The sequence below is a fragment of the Euprymna scolopes genome, chromosome 11 (genome assembly GCF_053919585.1).
Source record: "Euprymna scolopes isolate OS-2025 chromosome 11, ASM5391958v1, whole genome shotgun sequence".
In the NCBI taxonomy this organism is placed as follows: Eukaryota; Metazoa; Mollusca; class Cephalopoda; order Sepiida; family Sepiolidae; genus Euprymna; species Euprymna scolopes.
The window spans coordinates 61229621-61246768 of NC_136492.1; the positions used below are offsets into that span (position 1 = coordinate 61229621).

Genomic DNA, 17148 nt, shown 5'->3' on the forward strand with positions numbered 1-17148 from the left:
AAAAGAAACGTGTGGCATTAGCTGTTGCGCCCATCGCCAAATCGGAAGTGATATAGGTTTAAATTAAGGCTAGATAGACAATCAAAAAGAGAATGACTTGAAAATATCGATTAAAAAAGCGACCACTCACTGTAGAAAAGTGCCCAATTGAGAGTGGAGGAATTAATTTTTTGGGCCAATTTTTCGATATTTGTTGTCCGGAGAGTCGAGCTTCAAAATGATACCAATCTCGTGAAAATCAGTCACCTCTGTGAAAAGTTTTTGCATGACATACAAACATACATTCATATATATATTTAAACAGACAGTTGAGATTTATATTACAGACTAGCATGGGTGCCTGGCGTTGCCCGGGTGTTTAGAAGTGTAAAAGAAAAAAGTTTTGGTAGGTAGGTAGGCTCGAACCTGAAGCCTTGAGGTCAATAGCCTGATAACTTATCGTGATGCTAAGAGGGCAGGGAAGTGAAGAATGATTGAAATTAAACGATTAAAGAGTTAAGTGACATGTGCATGAATTTTATGAGGTCAAATATCACGCCATAGGTGAAGGAAATTCCGCACTTAACATCGGCTGCAAACCAGTTTCCTGAAGATGTTGGGGAAAACCAGATTCCCATAAAAAGAGGAGTGTCCAAACGAATAGCAATTGTCGGATATGATGAGTTTTCCCCGCATTGATCAAAGCTCATTACTTTTCTGGACCTCCCAGCACAAGTGTCAGGGAGCTTCGTTTGCTACGGATTCAGTTTCGCTTTATTTATACAGAAAAGCCAAACAAACATGCAAAGACCAGAAAATACTGCAAAAATAGCGTGTAAAAATCGCTCAAATAAAAGATAGATGCGACCTCTTTTTGTAAATCGGAGATATTATAATCTAGGAAGTATATAAAAAGCTCCAAGAAGCAGTGACACCCACCCCACCGAGCATTCTTCCCCCTGCTCCAAAAACCTTTGCTGGACATACACAAAAAAACGCACACACCAACACACATTTTCGCTTTTATATTATAGATACCCTGGTCAAGCAGTTTCAGCTCATGATAATTGCTGGTTTTCAATGTATCATCTTTCCCTTAAATAGATTTACAATGAAACTATCCTCCCAGCCAGATGGAATATTACCATTTTTGATCAGCATGTTCACAAGATCAGTCACTAAAGTAGCACCAGCCATTCCAAACGCTTTCAACATCTCCCAAGATAATACAAGAAGGACCAGCTGTTTTGCCATTCTTCATTTTAGCATTGGTGTTCTAAACTGAATAAAGCTACATTGTTCCAGTGCAACTTCATTAAATAGTTTTTTTTATTCATATTGAGAGTATTTTCAGGAAGTGAGGTTGTTGATGTAATTGACTTATGCATAAACGAAGCATAGAAAGTTTCATACATTTATAATTAAGCTCATCAGATCTGGCCAAGGGGTTTATACTAACTGTAAAAACTTAGTTTTGCCATGCCTATTTATATATCTATAAAAGGGAAAGTGTGTGTGCACATTTCCCTACATAACTCAATTTTCAGTCTACAGACTCGAAATTTGATATACAGGGTACTGAGATTTGGGAAAAATCTTTGTAATCAGTTTTCAGCCAGAAATTTGGTTGTTAAGGGGTCAAAGTTCAAAGATTTGACTTTTGAGAGCTCTACCAAACTCCTCCGCCAATTTTCGGTGGAAACACTTGAAATTTTAGATATAAGTTCCTTGGACATGGATCTAACTTCATAACTTGATTTGAGCCCAAAACAATAAATTTTAAGGGGTCATAATAGGGATCAAAGTTTAAAAAAATTGGACCGCTTCGGTCTTTACCAAATTACTCAGATAATTTCTGGTCTAAACATTTGAAATTTTACATAACGGGCATTCAGAGATAGGGCAAGCTTTTTAATCGGTTTGGGTTGAAAATTTGAGTTACTAATATATAAATGTATGTATGTTTGCATGTCTGCCTAAAACTTTCGACAGAGGCGACAGATTTTTACACGATCACTATCATTTTGAAGTTCGACCTTTCCGACAACAAATATCGAAAAATTAGCTAAAAACATTAATATTTTCATCTTCAACTGGGCACTTTTCTACAAGGGGGGGAGGGTTCGCTTTTTTCGCCGATATTTTTGAAAGTCATCCTCTCCTTTCGATTGTCTAGCCTTAATTAAAACATACGTCACTTCCGGTTTGGCGGTGGTTGTAACAGCAAAGGCATCACGTTTTTTTTTCACATTCTTTTCCTCTTTCACGGTACGGGTTCAAGCCTGCCTCCCTACTACCACTTTTTTTTTCTTTTGGTCAACATACGCATCCAAACACCCGGGCAGCGCCGGGCTGAAATGCTAATATATATATATATATATATATATATAAATTAAGTTCAAATATATTGTTAAGATTAATTAAAAATTAATATTTTTCAAAAGTGCTCAAGTGTGTAGAGCTTTTATAATAAAAAAAAATATAAACGTTTACAGTCTACGCGGATCAATCCATGTTTCGCCATGACTTCAAATGAAAGTATCAGAAAATAATTTTTAGAAAGAAAATAATTTTCAAATAAAATCTAACTGCGAAATTCATGTGAAATTTTGACAACATAGAAATGTCGAAACATCGATTGATCTGCATAGACTCCAATCTTTATATAATTTTATTTGCATATCAAATGAGTTAATGTACAACTGCTAAATATGTTGATATTGCCATACTTTAATGTAGGAAAAAGGGGGTACCCGTTTGTGTAGTGCATTGAAATTAAGAGTGAAAAAAAAAAAAAAATTGGTACACGAGTACAATAGGTTGAATACTCTTGGTTTACATGTTGAAAAATTTTTTCAATATGTAAAAAAAAAAAAAAGAAAAGTGCATGAGTACAAAAGGTTTACATGATTAAAGATGTTGAAAAATCTTTTCAATATGCCTTTTTCTTTGTTACAAAATGATTAACCACATAAGCAAACTTTATACAATCAATATCTCCATGAGTTATTGTAAAAATAAAGTGTCCTTAATTCATAAACATTCAACCATTGTTCATGTAACTTATGTCTTATTCAATTTTTATATTCTTTCTATCAATAAGTTCACTTAATTTTAAGTCCATCTAAATAGCTAAAGCTTGGATCATTCTGCTGTTTCAGAAAGTACCTCACTCCTGATGCAATCCTTTACTTATGTAAAAGATACATCCTAGGATGGAGTACTGCTGTCACATCTCTTACTTGCCTTGACAGGGTACAAAATTGACTTTGCAATCTAGTGAGCAATAATTTCTTCTGTTCTCTACAACTCCTTTCTTAAAGAAAAGACATTGCTAGTCTTTTTCTACTCTATCATTATTTCCATACCAAAATGTGCATACTACATCGTATAAAATATGGAGAAAGTACTCCATTAATTAAAAACGAGTTAACACACTTCTTATGTCTCAAGTAATTATGCACAGAAAAGAGTGGGACAGAAATAATTTTTTTTTCTTTAACAAGAGAGTCACCACTTATCAAGGCCCGAAGGCTAATCGAGGATAAGGGTTAATGAATGTAAGGTGGTAGTGTAGTAATCGTAGTGTAAATTGGGTAGAATTTGATTATTTAAGGGGTGGCTCAACAAAAACCTGTTTACATTGAACTTGAAGGCTACCAGATAGTAGTCAGTTGGGAAGCATGCCAGCGGAACTAGTGGGCAATGATCACTTCAGTTTTCACAAGTCTGTTCTTTACAGAAAAGACGTTACTAGTCTGTACTACTCTATTGTCATTTCCACAGAAGGTGCTCGAATGAGATCCAACCGTTCGTTCCTTTCTGTAAAATACACACAGCAACAATTCATTTACCTACTACCATTACAAAGAACTTTCATCTTTTTTTCCTCTGTATACCTAGAACCAATCGAAATTTTCAAGAACTTCTCTGTGGAACATTACTATGGAACTGTTTCCCTGTGGACTACACTAAGGTCGTATTCAAAACTAAGTTAAACAAATTAGTGTCATAAATTCCCTATTTTCAATCCTCTCATATTATCATCCAACTGACAATCCATCTACGATGCTAACACTTAGCTTTTAGCTTTTTATAAGTGGTGACTCAAAAAAAAAAAAAAAAAAAAAAAATGAATTTTCGGTCAAAAAACAAAGTGAATATGCAAGCTTTAAAACAATTTCATTTAACCTTTCTACTAAACAGAAATGTACATCAGTATTTTTTGATATATTGCAAATAATTGACTGATAAGAACACTTCACATCAGAGATTTTATCAGATATAAGCATATTATTGTAATAAGATGTTAATGTAGTTTGCTTGAAGCATTGTTTAGTATGTATATAAAGGAAATTCATAGAAGGCAACATAATGCAGAGACGCAAATGAAGGCATAACGGTGGAATAAGATATGCAAATTAACCTTTATTAATACAATATCCGGGTTTTTAAAACAATTTATACTTGCATTGTGTTCGTACATCTGCATGGTTAGATGGAAGTCTGTATAATCTGATAAGAAATTTCTAAAAGACACGGAGGGGGGGGGACGCCCGGGAAAAGACACGGAGGGGGGGGGGACGCCCGGGAAAAGACACGGGGGGGGGACGCCCGGGAAAAGACACGGAGGGGGGGGGGGGACGCCCGGGAAAAGACACGGAGGGGGGGGGGACGCCCGGGAAAAGACACGGAGGGGGGGACGCCCGGGAAAAGACACGGAGGGGGGGACGCCCGGGAAAAGACACGGAGGGGGGGGGGGGAAGACACGGAGGGGGGGGCCCGGGAAAAGACACGGAGGGGGAGGGGGGACGCCCGGGAAAAGACACGGAGGGGGGGGACGCCCGGGAAAAGACACGGAGGGGGGGCGCCCGGGAAAAGACACGGAGGGGGGGGGCTCCCGGGAAAAGACACGGAGGGGGGGGAAGACACGGAGGGGGGGGGGCCGGGAAAAGACACGGAGGGGGGGGGGCGCCCGGGAAAAGACACGGGGGGGGGGGAACGCCAGAGAAAAGACACGGGGGGGGAACGCCAGAGAAAAGACACGGGGGGGGGGGGAACGCCAGAGAAAAGACACAGGGGGGGGGGAACGCCAGAGAAAAGACACAGGGGGGGGGGAACGCCAGAGAAAAGACACAGGGGGGGGAACGCCAGAGAAAAGACACAGGGGGGGGGGAACGCCAGAGAAAGACTTTGGAAGAAAATTAAGGGAGGTATTTTTTCATTGATGTCTCCAGACAAAGCAGAGTATTCCTGATAGTTTTATACATCGGTCTAATAACTTTTGGTATGGAAGACTGAATGATTTTTATACTTTAAAGTAAACAGATTTTTGATAAACATAGTAAAAACCTGCTAAGTGGTAAATACTTAAAAATAACTTAAAATTAATAACTAATTTAATAACAGAAATATAAAGCAATTGTTTCTTGTTACGAATAATCGTATTAATTGCATTTACATTTTCTTTTATGAATAATTGCCTGCCTTTGTCTTGCTGCTTAATAACATTAATTAATACTTGCATAAAGAACAGTAACGTGTCAATTTTTTTTTTTTATAAAAAATGAACTCTTTGTAATTTTGTCTACCATAAACTTCCAACCAGCTTATGACTCAATATTAACAATACTTAACATTGACATTGGACTTCATTTAATTGCGAGTTACTATCCACACGATTGTTTAAAATTCTTAAGTTGTGCGCTTTCCTTCAACAGTGTGGGAGTCAATATATATATATGTATATATATATATATATATATTAGTGATGGGACGATTCCAAAATTTTTCTCGATTCTGATACAATTACTGATTCCTTTCAAAATTTCCGATTCCGATTCTTTTAAAATTTATACATATTTAATTAGAAATTAATTTATATAGGCTACTAACTCCATCCTAAATTCTAAAATAATTTTGTTTTTAGCGGGTTCACAAATATTGCTCAAAAGTAGAATTTCAATGCGGGTGGGGGTACTTTTAAATGTAGATAATTTCTTTTTTTAATTTGAAAAATTTCTAAATGTTTTCTCTTTATCTATTTTATCCAGACTTTGATAAATTCATTGGGATACATTCGAGAATGATACCATAAAAAAAAGATGGTGTCAGACAAAGTGGCTCAAGGAAAATACAATAAAACTCGCCCAGTTGTTTGAAATTTTCTAACATTAAACTGAACTCCCTGTAAACATTTGGCAACTAGGTGCGAAAAAATACTTGACCGTTTTAAACCTTTTGATAAGGGGATGGACAGGTGACCTCTAAAACATTTACTTAAACCAATAAAAAATGAAATTAAAGTTGAAAGCGATTCCCCTACAAAAATACAAAATAAAATTAATTACTTTTTTTCGCCATTCCTTGTCATATTTGCCAATGCCAAGTAAGGGAGAGGACAAAAACCTAACCGGACAAAATCCAACACTATTATATTCTACTTTTGATTTAATTAGCAATAATGTTTGATATTATTTTTCTTGACAAAATATTTCTTTAAATTTAAACAATTTTTTCAATACCTTGAAAATAAACCGCATCCTTCTACAGGTTATCTAGCGAATTTTCGAAAAATTTCAAGTTTTATTTTGTTTATTTTACGCAAATAAAATAAATTTAGATCTTTTAATGTTATCATGATCTATAGAGGTTTGTTTTAATAATAGTTTAAAAGGAATAAATATTTATCAACGGTATCAGCAATGAAAAATTAACATAATAAAATATTTAAAAAATCCGTTTTGGAATCGGAAATTAGGCACAAATTTTTCCGATTCCGATACCCCCAAAACTACCGATTTTTCCGATTCCCGATTAATCGGTACAACACTTTTCCTATCCTTTGCAAATGATTCAAATTTTAGTATGCTATTATGGATGATAACGACTACCAGTTGTCAAAATTTCAGCTTTTCACAGTTATTTCTAACAAATATTAGGTTTTAAAACCTTGTCCCTTAGTTTTGGACGCTACTGTATTTCATGCCTTCCATATGAAGATGTAATGCGTTAGTTCTTTCTCAACAGAGATTTTGCTGTAAGTCTAACACGGGAGAACCACAGATTGGAACTCAGTTGAGCACCTACCATGAAAGTAATGACAGAGTAGAGAAAGACTAGCAACCTCACTTTTGTGAGAGAGGCCATAGGAAAGAATAAAGGATATCCCCTACTAAATATCAAAGTTTGTTTTATACTTTGTCAAGGCAGAATCTTCCCAAATATGGCAAGAGTACTCAATCTTAGGAAAAACGGAGTATTACAAGTAGAGGATTGTGTCAGGAGGGAGATACTTTCTGGAGCAATAGAATGATCCAACCATTTTGAGCAAAGTTAACAGATTTCATGCAAGTCTTCCATTTCAAATCTGGAGTGAAGGTCAGAAGCTTTCCTTAAGGAGAGCTCCATCCATTTAAGGCAAAATGAGGATCATGTGTTGATCGGAAAGGAGAGAAGCTTCATTTTAGATTTATTCAAAGTAACCAGCACCCCCCCCCCTCCCTCAAATTAGGTATAGGTACACATACATATATAATTATGATACTCCCATAGATTTTGACAGGAGTTCTGCCACAACAACTAAGTTGTTTGGAAATCCACCCAGATTTGTTTATAGTGGTGAAGGCTTTGTGCGGAACCAACCACACTTTTTGGTACAACTGCTAATATCAGTTAATGCAATGGCTGCCACAAGACAAAGATAATAGACCCCATGTTTTACAGCAGAGTTTTCCTTCTAGATGCATTTCTTAAAGACTGAGAGTGGATCTCTCCCAGTAGATTAAACATGCTCCCAGATATGAATCTGGAAATTTCTATGTCCAGGCGGGGTACATACAGTGCCCAGTATTCCCAAATGATCACTCATGCGGTACTGATCAAGCTCATTGTTGCTTATTTTTGGTGATCTGGTGAGAACCAGGGTTTCAACGTGATTATCCACTTGACAAATATTCATTTAATAACTATACATACATATTCCAAAGACGAACCAATGGTTTTATTGTATAGGAACAACCTTCTCTGGTTGACTAAAAACCTATACAAATCAGTGTCATGAGGAAAGAAGAAAAGCAAACTGGAAAAAAAAAAAACAAACAGAAAAAGGAACTTCGGTTAACGAGATTCAATTATTTGTTTTATGTAATAAGAAACCTTATATTATTTATTAGCTCTACCCCCTGGCATGGGCCAGGAGTGCATTTATTTACAATTTGTTCTGCTTCTCTTTCTTTAAAAGCAAAAGTTTTGTTTTTCAAAAAAATTCTTTTTCCAATCAAAATGAAGTTACTCTGTATGGGCGAATATAGTTACATCCCTCTTTTTACAAGATGGCAGACATTTGAAAATGATTCTTACCCAAAGTATTTTCCAGAAGGAATTAAACTGAATTCGATATTTTTTATAGGCTTCAACGATACACATGAAAAACTGATGAACTAAAAGTATTTTGTAGAAAAAAAAAAAAGAAAAAAGCTATTTAGGAGAAAGAAATGGTAAGATATACTTTAATTTAAAATCCCGTTTAAATTCTACAATTTTTTCCACATTAATCTGTATAATTTGTCGTATTTGTATACATTTTCCATTTGAAATAATGTCTTGGAGTTGATTCTACTAAAAGAAAAAAAAAAAAAAAAAAAAGCATTTTTCTTTGTAAATTGTCATTCTTATCTAATATTCTTAAAAAAATAAAAATGTTTCTTCTTTATTTAAATATATATATTATATATATTTAAACTTGTACAAATTTGATTCTTTTGAAACAATATTCTATTTTTTTACCAGGAAAATAATTTTTAGTTAATATTCTTCAAATCAGCATGTCACTTACTCTGGCTTTTTCTTTTCTTTTTTTAATAAAAGTTGATGCTAGGTGGACGCTAGTATAGTGCCGGATGTCCAATGTGTATATGTGTGTGCATTTTAATTTTTTTTAGTTGACAAAACTACATGATTTGACTTTATTGGTTGGTTGTTTTTTGTTGTATGGCATATCAACCCTTTTCAGGTTATTTAATGCCGAATCCAGTTATTCGGAAGAAAATTTTTTTTTAATAGAATATACTTGTTTTTTTTTTTCAAGTCGGTTTCTATTTAACCCATAGTTGGGACCATAACAGGTACTCCCACTCTGGATCAGAGTGGACCTGGTAGAAATGGCAAATTTTTATTTTAACTTAGCGATATCAGATTAATCATGAAACATCATCTTTGCCGAGTGAGCAATCTCTTTTTGTGTGGGTGTGTGTGAAAGGTGATAATATATGTAAAAACATGAAATGCCTCAGCCTATTATATAGATATTAGGTTTACGATAAATTATAATTATCAATCATATTCAAGTTAACATCCATTTTACATGTCGCTATGTGTTGTACGGCTAAGAAATCAACTTCAAAAGTAACCTGTCTAGAATTTTATCTCTTCCCCCCCCCCTAATGTCGATTTTTATCATTTCATCTATGTTTTCCTTTATTTTTAACCCTTATTCACTCAAAAGAAAGCATAATGCCACTTGCAGACAAGAGGCTACTACTTGGGACTATGTTTACAAGGGATTATATGTAGGGAGTTAAGCAGTGAGATATCTGTTCACGTTACATTTAAACTTCTGCATGCTAGTACAGTCAGGGAATCATGAAGGGAATTCCAGTTTGAAGGAAGAAAGTGCTAGAATTGTTTTTTTTTTTAATTTTTTGGCATCCACAGATCAAAAGTGAAGGGGTGGAATTTTGCTGCTTGTTGGGTTAGTCAGGCATAGACACCTGAAGGATGTACCAGTGCTAAGAGTTTATCAGAGCACATTCCATTAAAGCACTTGTCAAACACAGAAATGCCAAATTTGTGGCAATATTCCTTTACCTGCGAATTGAATCTGCAACTGTTCTATATCCACTAATCCCTCTATATTCTTTCAATGGGACCATACCAACAAAGTCTACTCTTCTGTACAAATCTCCTTATACAAGGTGGCGCATGTCACTTTGCATTTTAAAATTACTTTTTTCAATAAATTAATTTTGATTTACACAGCATTACTTTTCATCAAATTAAAATTCAAATCTAAACTATGCAATAAAAAAAAAAAAGAATTAATAAAGTACACTCATTTACAAAAACGATATTTTATTTTAAAATGATGAAGTTGTTTCTGCAGCACGCAGTGATTTATGTGCCACCCTGTATCAATGAAATATAGGGTGGAAGGAGAAATTTGCCACCCTAAAGAAAACACTACATCTATATTTTAAATCTTTTATCGAGAAAATTCAGGTAACTTGATTATGTAGTAGAGCTGACATCTATTCTGCCTCAATCACTGCCTTGATACGGGTCTGGAACTGGGAGCATTTCTTTTCCATAAGCACCAGTGCGAGCTCTGCGAATATTCAGCAGATAGTGGTGATCAGATTGATGGGAGGTCATGTTAGTGATGTTCTCGATGTATGACCAAACAAAATAGCCCAGCAGGTTCAGGTCAGGAGAGCGAGAGAAGGGTACAAAGTCGTAGCACACCTTCTGAAACCAACCAAGCCTGGATCTCTCTGGACTTTTGGGCCGGTGCCGAATGCTGCTACCACACCCAGAGTTTACCAGCGGCCATCTGATTGGACCAGGGTATCACCATACTCTTCAGCACATTCAGGTACACTTTGATGGTGACTTTCAAGTGACTTTCATGCGAGGTAGCATGATTTGAAACCAGCCAAAGATCATAACCATAGTTGGAAACTGAGCTGTGCCCTCAAAAATTGAACCATCCGGTTTTGCATTTTGAGAGTGCTGTTGCATTTTGAATGGTGCTATTGTCATAAGTTGGATTTGGTAGCGAGCAGGAGTTGTATAGCAGTGCATCTCCAATCTCACTCATTGAACAGGTTTCACTTTCAGACATGATAGAAGGCTCCATTTGCTCTTGGGATTTGTACACAACTGTCCAACTAGTAGATGGTTGGCAAAAAAAAAAAAAAAAAAAAAACGGTTTTCATCAAACGGAAATGGAATCATGTGCGATAATTTTATCATTCCACCCTGTATATGTTCATAGGATATAAAAGATTCATTCCTCATATCTTTGCTTTTGTTGCAAAAATGGTATTTTTGTTTGGCTTAATAAAAACTATTTAATCTACTTAATAAAATTAGGTTAGCTGTAGCGGCATGAATCATTTGTTACTTTTGAACCTTTTGTTATAACAGATGAACCTTGTTTCAAAGCCTATTCTGAAAGTGTGAATAAACAAGCGTAATGCCTTCTCTCCAGCGTATAAAATGCCTTCTACAAAAGTCTGACACCGCCATTAGATGACAGTTCTGACAAATATCAGTTGAAATATCTTTTTATATTTTACTAATAATTTTAATGTGCTATACTCATCGACATTTGTAAATGCCATAAAACAAGTGCAATTAATTTATATAAATGAATAATAATGGATTTAGTTACTTAAAAGTTTTACTTTGTTTTTGTTTTTTTTGTGCTAAGTTAATAAAAAAAAAAAAAAAAAAAGTGTGTGTGTATAAATATATAAAACAATTAAAATCTATCAATTTAGAAAGTAAGGACAATGCAGAATTTTTTTTAAATAAACATTCGTTTAGAATCGACAAAGTTTCGACAACATAACGCCATCTTCAGGAATAGAATCAAATTTGTTTTTTTCCCTTTTCTTTATCCTTCCTCGTGGCATGTTGTCACTGAAAATGTAATGTTTGTATATTCTTTCAACAGCGCTATTTTCAAATGTTCTAATCAGGGTTGTTGGTTGGTTGTTTTACGGCATATCAACCCTTTTCAGGTTATTTAATGCCGAATCCAAAGATTTTGAAGAAAAATGTTTTTAATAGAATATATTTGTTGTTTTCACATCGGTTTCTATTTAACCCATAGTTGGGACCCTAACAGGTACTATACCACTCCGGGTCAGAGTGGACCTGGGAGCAATGGTAATTAAAAGGTGGCTCCACACTCCCCAAAGCCCATAAGCTGGGACCTCACCACTGGATATAGTTTAAGGTCATATCCAGGACCCCCATTGAGGGACTTTTACTCTCTGCAGGGGGGCAGTCGGAGTATTCTAATGCCCCACCGACAGGGCCTCTAATCAGGGAGAATGTATGAAATAAATTAGTGCATTGTTCCCACCCCCTCCATGTAAACCTTGTTTAAATTTAAATTCATAAATTTAAATACACGCACAATTATCTATAGGCAGATTTTTTTTTTCTGTATCAACATTTTAGATTTGAAATGAAAATCATAGAAGCTTATCAAAAAAGGGGACTTTCTCAAAGAGAGCCATTTATTTTAACAGGAGAAAAATACACTTATCCAATTATCCTTGGTAATGTATTTTCAGAAACCCTAAAGATGGGAATCTGACAGGTACTACCACTCCAGACCAGAGTACACCTGAGAATAAAGGTAACTATGAGCTAATTCCATACTACAAAGTTCTTTTACTGAGGCCTCACTATTGAATACACTTTAAAATCTAATTTAATAGGGCCCATACTGGGCCTAGTCAAATACATAGAGCACAAGGGTTTCTGTTCGACAATAGATAGAACCCCTTAGCAATTAAAATAAATCTTATGTGAATACAACAAATACTTTTTGATAGTATTATTCAGACTACTATTTTCATCTTCAATGCTATTCGCACAACTTTTTTTTTATAAAGGAGTCATGACCTACCAAGGCCCAGAGGCCACTCGAGGATAAGGTTTAAAGAGTGCACACTGGTCAAAAGGGCAATATCAAAGTAATCGTTAATGTAAATGTGGTAAATTGGATTACTTGATGGAAACAGCTTATCAAGAACTTGTTTACATTGGACTTGAAGACGACCATATTGTAGTCAGCTGGAAAGCAGGAAAAGAGAAGAGTTCCGCAGGTGTGCAGTTTTAAGAAAGAAGCTTTGATCATGGAATCTATATTTAGGCACAGATAAAGAGTGGGGAAAATTATTGATAGTGTTTTCAGCTAGACGAGGGTTTCTTGTGAATGTTTGCCAAGGGGAGACTAGATTGGAGCTCAGACGAGCACTTGCCATGAAAATAACGATAAAGCAGAGATAGGCTTACAATGTCTTCTGTTGGAAAGAGGTTGCAGGGAAGAGAGAAGGGTATCCCTACTAGGCTACAAAGCCTATTTTGAACTGTCAAGAAAGGATAAGGTCTAGCAGCTCCTGCCCAGATGTGGCAACAATACTCCATCCTTGGACATACCTGGCTCTTATATAGGTAGAGAATTGCACCATTGCACCAGCAGGTAGATATCTACTGGATCAATAGAAGGATCCCACCATTTTACCAGCAACCTTGGCAACGGATTTGATGTATGTGTTCCATTTAGATCAGGAGTAAAGGTCAATCCCAGAAGCTTGTCAAAACATGGAGCCTCCAAGATGAGAGCAATTCATTTCAATTGATCCCAGATTGGGATCAGAGTGTTGATGACGTAAAGATAGAAGCTTGGTTTTAGATGCATTAAAAGTAACCAGCCACATTTCAATCAATGTAACCAACTTTCTTCAGGTGTATCTTGTCAAACTTCTGTATGGAATTCTGAACGAAACCCTTTATTTTATCCACAGGGTAATACGCTCTTGTTTCGTCAGCCATGACTGGGTAGAAATCCTAATTCACAATTCTATTCTTAGTATCGTTTGAACTTTCAACCTCCAGAAGTGTGTCACAATTGAATTTTATTTAGTAGCTTATCCATTATACTAAATATCCATTATCCTTGCGATCATGGCTGACAAAATGAGAGCATGCTACCCCATGAATTAAAAGGTTCTGTTTGAAATTACATGCAGAATCCCAAATTAAAGATTCCCAGAGTTTGACAAGATACACTTGAAGGTCGAATAATCTAAATTATCAACCCTTATCTAAAAAATTCAGAAAGTTTTTGGTAGTTTTTCAAGAATCCAAAACTATGAATTTAAAAATTAAACAGAATTTGAAATATTACAATATTATTCAAAGAGGATTATATTAAGGCTAATCAATAAGATTCTTAAGGTGTAATCAAAACAAAATTTTCATATCAATTTACATGTCCGTATATCCAGTGTCACAAAAAACTATCATCATTAATATTAATGAGAAACGAATTACCTCCCTTTATAGTCGCTCTTTATCAGTTAAAAAAAAATCATTAAAACCATTTCCTCTCAAAAAAAATAAATAAAAATAAAATAAAAAAAGCTTTCTGTTTATGGTTTCAAATTGGCTATTTTATTTTATAATTAAAAAAAGGCCATGTTGAGGAGACTTTTTTTTTTTTTTTTTTAAATGTGCAAGTGAAGTGACCCCTATTCTTTTATAATTTATGTATATAAAAAAATACTCTGAAGTGTTGTGTTGAATTTTCGTTGAAAAAAAAATTAAAATTTTATTTACATCTTTTTTTTTTAGCTTTAAAAGATTAAAAGAATTTGCTAAAACAATTTTTTATATTCATCGTTATTTGTTTTATTTTAATTCATTTCAATTATGTATTAAAAAAATTTTCAACTACCATAGAATTTCCACAAGTTCTGCTAGTATATTATTAATGGTTTAAGAAATGACAAAAAAAAAAAACCCAAGCCAACATTTAAAAAAATAAACGAATGAAAAAAAAAATATATATTTCACAAGAAAACGTCATAGTTTCTTCTTTAAAAGAGATAGAAAATCGATCTCACCTGAATATGTTTTGAAATTCCTATAGAGGCACAGAGTGAGTCTATCAACATACATGCCTCAATTGAACATTATTTTAGGGATTAACATCTGAAATGAAATAAAATAAGTCTTAGAAATCATAGACCATCAAATATGATACAAGGCCACAGTGATAAAAAAAAAAAAGATTAAAACCGTAAACATATATAATTATATATATATATATATATATTATATATATATATATATATATATATATACACACACACACTGGCATGGGTGCCCGGCGTTGCCCGGGTGTTTGGAGGTGTGTGTTGAGCAAAAACAAAAAAAACAAAAAAAAGTACGAAAGCAGGCTCGAACCCGTAACGTGAAGGAGGAAGACGTCTTCGCTGTTGTGCCCATCGTCAAACCGGAAGTGACGCAGGTTTAAATTAACGCTAGACAATCGAAAAGAGGGGATGACTTTAAAAAAATATTGGTGAAAAAAGCAACCCCTCCCTGTAAGAAAGTGCCTAGCTGAGGGTGAAGAAATGAATGTTTTTAGCTAATTTTTCGGTATTTATCGTCTGAAGGGGCAGCGCTTCAAAACGATACTAATCTTGTGAAAATCCATCGCCTCTATCGAAAGTTTTAGGCAAACATACATACATTTATATATTGATAGCTCAAATTTTTTACCCAAACTGATTAAAAAGTTTGCCCTATCTCTGAATACCCTTTATGTGAAATTTCAAATATTTAGACCAGAAATTGTCTGAGTAGTTTGGTAGAGACCACAGAGGTAAATTTTTTTAAAACTTTGACCCCTTAAAATTTATTGTTTTGGACTCAAATCAAGTTATTAAGTTAGATCCATGTCCAAGGAACCTATCTAAAATTTCAAGTGTTTAGACCCAAAATTGGCAGAGGAGTTTGGTAGAGTTCTCAAAGGTCAAATCCTTGAATTTTGACCCATTAACAGCCAAATTTCTGGCCAAAAACGGATTACAAGATTTTTCCAAATCTCAATACCCTGTATATCATATTTCGAGTGTGTAGACTGAAAATTGACAGAGTTATTGCATAGGGAAATATACACACAGATTGGACGCAATACGTAGTAATGATTAAAAAAAAAAAAAAAAAAAAAAGACTTGTGCGCCACCACCGAGAATCAAAACCAAAACGTTCAGCTCACGATTTATTTTTTCCTCTGTCGTCAATGACTGGGCTATGAAGACATTTATAATGCAAGGCTAAAAATTAAAACACAAACCAATAGCTACTACATTATGCATTTGTAATACCGGCGTTCGAACTTCACCTGGCAATTTTTTTTTTTTTTTTTTTTTTTTTTTTTTTAAATTTTCAAACTTTCGCGCCAATCCCCCCCCACACACCCCCGGGTAAAACCCAAATATAAAGTTTCACATGGATTCAAATACCTTATATATGAAGTTTCCTGTCCGTAGACCAAAAACTCTAGGAGTTTGGTGGCCAAGTTTGTTAAACAAAAATATATACGTATACATAAATATATATGGAAACTTTTGTATTTACTATAAACCTTTTAGGCAAATATTATGCAAGTATAAATTATGTAGAATATTTGCATTAATATAATTACACGTAATACTACTAAAAACTACTAATAAAACTAAAGATGATCATCTCATAAGAAAACCGAATAAACTATTAGGGAATTAATTAAAATGAATGTTTAAAAGAATATGCAAATAGGCTAGATCTTTTTCTAGTCAATGCAATTCCGCAACCCATATAAGAAAGTTGTATTTTCTTTAAATAAATAGAAAAGGTTTTTAATATGAATATCAATACACACAAAAAAACAAAACAAAAAAAAAAACGAATTTATAGGAGTATATAAGAGAGAGAGAGAGACACACACACACACACTAGTGAGGGGAGGGTGATCATGCCTGGTCCTAAAATATGCTTAAATATATTTTAATTCATGCAGATTTCATATTTATAATAACAGAACCAATTCTATTATTGGATCTACCCAAGACGAACCTCATACTCTCACTGGATTTCTGCAACACTATTGGACATTGCTGAGTATTTTTTTTTTCTATAAACTTTTACTTTTTTTCTTTAAAAACTTTTATAATTACTGTTTTCAAAAACTGCGCCAACCAGCAAAATTAGATTTTTATCTATATATTCCTTTTGCTAGCGTTTTTTCCTCTGAGGAGAACGGCCTATCTTTGAAACTCCATGGAATAAGGAATTTCTCTCACATTCCTTATTTTGAATAAAATATTGTGAATTCTACAAGACCATGACGTCTATTACATAATATAATATTAGAAAATTTTTTCCCAAAGATTTAATATATTAAAATCTATTAGTCAGTAGCAATGTACATATATTAATAAAAAGTAAGCCAGGTAAATTTGAGTCAATTTATCTGGCTTAATATATTGTATTAAGCAGATAATTGGGCCTCACATCAGTGAGGGGTGGGGGCCCGATATG

The 17148-nt window shown here is 34.5% G+C and overlaps 1 protein-coding gene across 11 annotated transcripts in view; it reads right to left on the bottom strand.

Annotated features, from left to right (window-relative positions):
- LOC145287875 (fibronectin type-III domain-containing protein 3a-like) overlaps positions 1-17148 on the bottom strand; it is a 791938-nt gene that overhangs the window by 605298 nt on the left and 169492 nt on the right. For all 11 annotated transcript variants that reach the window (XM_080135773.1, XM_080135781.1, XM_080135779.1 and 8 more), the window contains exon 2: positions 14685-14772. The gene's annotated coding sequence lies outside the window, so the exon portion shown is untranslated. The remainder of the gene's footprint in view (positions 1-14684; positions 14773-17148) is intronic.